General features: G+C 37.9%; 1 protein-coding gene across 1 annotated transcript in view; it reads left to right on the top strand.

Annotated features, from left to right (window-relative positions):
- The window catches only part of LOC133979436 (uncharacterized), a 1,726,912-nt gene that overhangs the window by 1,365,730 nt on the left and 355,714 nt on the right, over positions 1-5,468 (top strand). The window lies entirely within an intron of this gene.

The raw sequence follows: 5,468 nt of genomic DNA, 5'->3' as shown, positions 1-5,468 counted from the left end.
AGAGTCTCTTTACTTTCACTTTCATTTCATCAATAACTGAAGCTAGTTCAACGAAACTCAGTCTGAGGCTCCATGATCATGTTCAGGGCACATATTACAGTCTCTGCTGACCTGTAGTGGTGGAAGAAGTACTCTGAGCTTTACTTAGGTTATGATTACGTGTCAACACCACAATGTAAAAAACACACAATTACAAGTAAAATCGTGCATTTTAAATCCTATTATCGTAAGCAGACGCGCATAGATATTAAAAGCTGAATAGTAGGCTAAAGTACACATTTTGCAGAAAATCTGGCTGACTGGTATTTACCCTGATTTTCTATAAAATGAGTACTTTTAATTCTTTGATACTTCTTTGATACTTCTTTGATACTTATTTGATACTTCTTGATCTTGAAAATCAATTTATTGAGCTCGCAGGACTTGATATTACAATCCAAAGTTTAATCGGCACTTTGTTGATGTCCTGAGTGGAGATAGAGGTAATCACTTTATCTGAGCATCAGGTGTGTTCCCTACTTCATTGGTGTTTCATTGGGAGACCGACACCTCCAGAGGGTTCAACAGCGACACCTGGCGTCCTAAGTGCGCTCACTCCGCTTTCCCCCTCTTGCTTGTCAGGCGGCCTATTTCCTTCCTCTTCAGCTAAATCCAGTTGCTGCTTCGCTTTAGCAAAAATCAATGATTAGAGAAAAAGTCCAAAAACTGAAAACACATTTATGTATCAGAACTTAGTTTGTTCTTTTTTTCTCTCCCATTAATCATCTCAGCACCCCTCACATTTATCTGCTGACCCTTTGGAGGGGCCCCACCCTTAGGTTGGGAATCACTGGACTAAACTAGCTAACTGTATATAAAGTAGTGTAAACTAGCTCCACCTCCAGCAGCTACAACAGTAACATGCTGCTCTAACACTGATGCTTCACTATTAATAATCTAATGATGTCATATATAATAATATATCAGTCAGAGGGACCAAACCACTACTTTTACTGTAATACTGCATACTACATCACTCATAATACTGCAGTACTTTACTGTAATACTGCATACTACATCACTCATAATACTGCAGTACTTTACTGTAATACTGCATACTACATCACTATAATACTGCAGTACTTTTACTGTAATACTACATACTGCATCACTCATAATACTACAGTACTTTTACTGTAATACTGCATACTACATCGCTCATAATACTGCAGTACTTTTACTGTAATACTGCATACTACATCACTCATAATACTGCAGTACTTTTACTGTAATACTGCATACTACATCACTCATAATAATACAGTACTTTTACTGTAATACTGCATACTACATCACTCATAATAATGCAGTACTTTTACTTGGATACGTTATATTTGTTTAATTAATTTTGATTATTGACAAACAGCCGCTACAGTATTAATGATTTCTGGTGGACTCACATCGCCCTCTGGTGGATTTATTTTCAAACTGCAACTAAACGCCAGTAAATGTGAATAAATTAACAATAAATAAAAGTTTAAGGTTAATCTTGTCGGTGATGAAGTGAAAGGAGTAAAGACACAGATAAATCTATCTTGTCTTCAATATTAATGAAGTCATTCATTTTCATAATATTGAGAAATAGATATAAAGAAAACTTCAACAATGTGTGAGAAATCTTATTTTATTGACTTAAAATCAGTCGAGACAGTTTCTTGACTAAATAATCTCACAGATTTCTCAGGTTGACTCATTAACATGAATTCAAACACTCCAGAAACACACAAACATGAGTTTTATAAAGTTAATGTTAATCTTCAGATGTTAAATGAACGATGTTATTAACTCGTCTGACCGGTCTGACGTCAGAGCCGCAGGTGACGTGTCTTCCTGCTGTTCTGTCCACAGCAGTGAACAATAAAGTTTTAAAACGCCTAATGTTGAACCTCAGGCTTCATCAGCTGCTTTGTCTTCACCTGCAGAGACACAGAATGAGACATGAGGGTCAGGATCCTCAAATTTAGAGAGAAAAACAAAACACAGCAACATAAACAACATATTTTGAAATGATTTGTGCTCATGAGGAAATATGTCAGTTCTGATTTTTACCACTAGATGGAGCACAGTCATAACTTTACTGTTGAAGAGTTTCTGAATGTGTGTCATGAGCAGGATGTGGTCGGGACTGAACGTTTATGGTTTTCTCCTGCAGCTTATTCTACAAGTTTCAGAAACTGTAAAAACAGCAGGACTTCTACTGCTCTCATGAACAGACTATAGCCTACAGACATGTAAAAGGCCTCCTCCAACAGCTCCACCCTCCTACATAAGAGCCAGTCACCCAGTCCCAAAGAGAGGGTTGAGTTCTTCTCTTTCAGTGACATTTTACAGGTGATTCAGACTCTCAGGTGCTGCTGCTGAACGTCAGTATTTAGTAACTGGAGATGAAGAGAAGCTGTGTGACTCCTCTCTAAAGCTTCCTGTCTCAGCAGATCCACACTGACATGGCCTGGATCTCTCATATGGGTAATCTGGGAAAGTGCCTGGGGCCCCTCGAATAGAGATGGGGCCCCTCAATAATGAGAGAAAAAATGTGGGCACTTTTGTTTTAGTATCAAGCTCCACAGCAACGACAAAAGGCTTTTCCCTTTCTCTTGATGTTGATTATTATAGTCGTCTCACCAAAACTAAATATAGAGTTACAAGGTTTCCACAGTGTTATCCAGTCAGAATAAGATTAAAATTGTAGCACAAACATTGGCAGTATTAATCCAGCCTTGATGCAGATACTACTCTTATATTATTATACTAAATACTATATACACAAGAAGTTGTCTTAAAGTAAAACTCCTCTGCTGAAAACTGATTTAATTGAGTATTACTATAGATATTTTGCACATTTCCAGCTCTATGTTCATATTCTGAGTCTCTACTGGAATATCTTTGTATGATTTCCAGTTAAAAACTCCTTATTTATCTTCTACTGGTCCTTTATGCAGCCACTCAGCTCAGCGTCTGTTTAAAGTGATTCGTTTTTGTCATTCAGAGTAGAGATCTTTAAATTATACAGACATGACAGACAGGACATGTATAATACTTTAGAGAGTAAATTCTGCTTCCTGTTTCATAAATTGAAAATATAGAGCTGGTCTGATTATTACTGTGGTTGTGATTCACTCGGTGAGGGAAAAACTGGTTCATCTGGACTAATCTGATATGTAGAAATCGCCTTCAACTTGGCTTTTTCACAGTGTTTCATAGTTTATTCATCTAATTTTGTGCATGTGTGATGATAACTGATACATTTGATGTTTTGGAGGGACATTTTTCTCTCTCTGCATGTTTGAACTTGTGCTGCTACATTTCTGTTCAGACCTGTGACGAGTTCAAAGTGTTACAGAAATGTTTTAGGTCAAATTGCCATGATGACTTTATGTAAAAGTGACCCAGGTGATTATGCAGACGTGAGATCGACATGTTAAAGTACCACAGGTTAGTGTAAAGGGTCTGAAAGAAGCTTTTAACCCTTTGTAGGTCACACCAAGAGAGTTTTTTTGAGGCCATTTTCTCATTGAGCCTAAATGTGATGTTTTACAGACCTCTACAGACCTCATTAACACCTCATTTTTTCTAAACTTTTTATTAAAACATGTTAGAGACTCATTCTGTTTGTGTACAAGATGAAAAAATGAAAGTCAGCTTCAAAAATGTATCCAGCAGGATCTCTGATGTCAGCAGTGATTTGTGTTATTCTTCGTTTATACACTAAAGCTCATCCTGTATCTATAGCAACCATAGAACAACCTGTATCTATAGCAACCATAGAACAACCTGTATCTATAGCAACCTTAACACTATCTGATGGTCTGTCTGTGCATTACATACCTCATACAAGTGGTAAAGATTGACCCAAAAAAGTTAAATGGGTTCAATAGATTTTGGTTTTGACCAGATATCATGACACAAAGTGACCTCTACCAAATGGTTGAGCAGACCTACAAAGGGTTAAAGACACATCAGGATCAGAAGAAAATCCTCATGATCCTGACATTAATGCATGTGTGTGTATGTGTGTGTGTGTGTGTGTCCGTGTGTGTGTGTGTGTGTGTGTGTGTGTGTGTGTGTGTGTGTGTGTGTGTGTGTGTGTGTGTGTGTACGTACAGTCAGGTTTGGTTGGGGCTGGAGGTGGGGGTGGAGGCAGGGTAGGTGGTTTGGCGCAGGTATAGGAGACCTCCAGGTACCTGGTCTGCTCCTTACAGGGATATTCACCAAACACCCTCTCGGTAACGGGGACCAGACAGGACCGCTTGTTCCCACAGCTGGAGACAAACACAGATCATACATAAAGTGTCAGCTGGAGTTCTTCTGTCTGTCTGATACATTCATGTTTACAGGTTTCCTTACAGATCCTCCACCACCATCTCGGCCCAGGGGAAGGAGCAGTAGGTGTCCGGTCCGTCGTCCGGTTCGGATTTTCCCTCCCCGCACCTCGTCCCCACACCGACCTTATACAGGATGTGCTCCAGGTTTATCTTGGTGCCCATCTCTGCAGCAGGACGGAGAGATGAGACACGTCAAATCTTTCATTTATTAACTTTGTGTAATGATAATGTAGAAAGAAAAATCAATGAAGTCCAGTGTCGAAAGAGATTTGAAGTAAAAGAAGTAATACCACAATTTAAAAAAATACTCCAATACTTAAATAAAAGTAGAGAAGTATTGGCAGCAAAATGAAACTTCAAGTATCAGTGAACTCATAATGACAGCAAGATAAATGTGTTTCTGTCTTCTCACCACAAGACATCTCAGCAGTGTCATTGAAACAGGCGTAGATGACCTCTCCCTCTGTTAAAACACACACAGCAAGCAATGACATCACCACCACCACCACCATCATCATCATCATCATCACCACCATATTGATGAAGGCTGCAACAAAGCGATCAATGTGTAAATCTACAGGTTTTAGCTTCATTCTTTCTTCATGTTTACTGGTCGGTGTTTCTTTGAGTCTTGTGTGAAATTATCTGGTTTATCAGTTTGAGAAAGAAATATTTTAAATGAAATAAGAGTCATTTTTTATTAGTTTAGTTAAACTTACCTGCAGCGCGGGTGAGATACCAAGCTGCAGCCAGCACTGAAAACACAACACACAGTTTTTAATCAGTTTAAAGCTGCAGTAAAAATATAAATCCTGCCTGATATTTAAGATTAACCAGAAAAGAAACCAAACAATAACCAGTTTGTAATAAACTAACAGTGAAACATTTATGAATTCATGAATAAATCTGACAAAAATGAAACCTGGCATGAAAGTGCATTAAAGCAGGTTTTGAATATCTTCACTCAAAAAATATCAACATGTTAGAAGATAAATAACTTTGATAAATAACTGAGCTTTGATTATTAGATTGTAAAAGATGAATAACAAATACTGCATTAAAGTTTAAATGAAGGAAAACAAACATGTTCTGAATCAGTTTGAGAGA

Source organism: Scomber scombrus, chromosome 4, assembly GCF_963691925.1.
Source record: "Scomber scombrus chromosome 4, fScoSco1.1, whole genome shotgun sequence".
NCBI lineage: Eukaryota > Metazoa > Chordata > Actinopteri > Scombriformes > Scombridae > Scomber > Scomber scombrus.
This window is presented reverse-complemented; position numbering and strand designations above follow the sequence as displayed.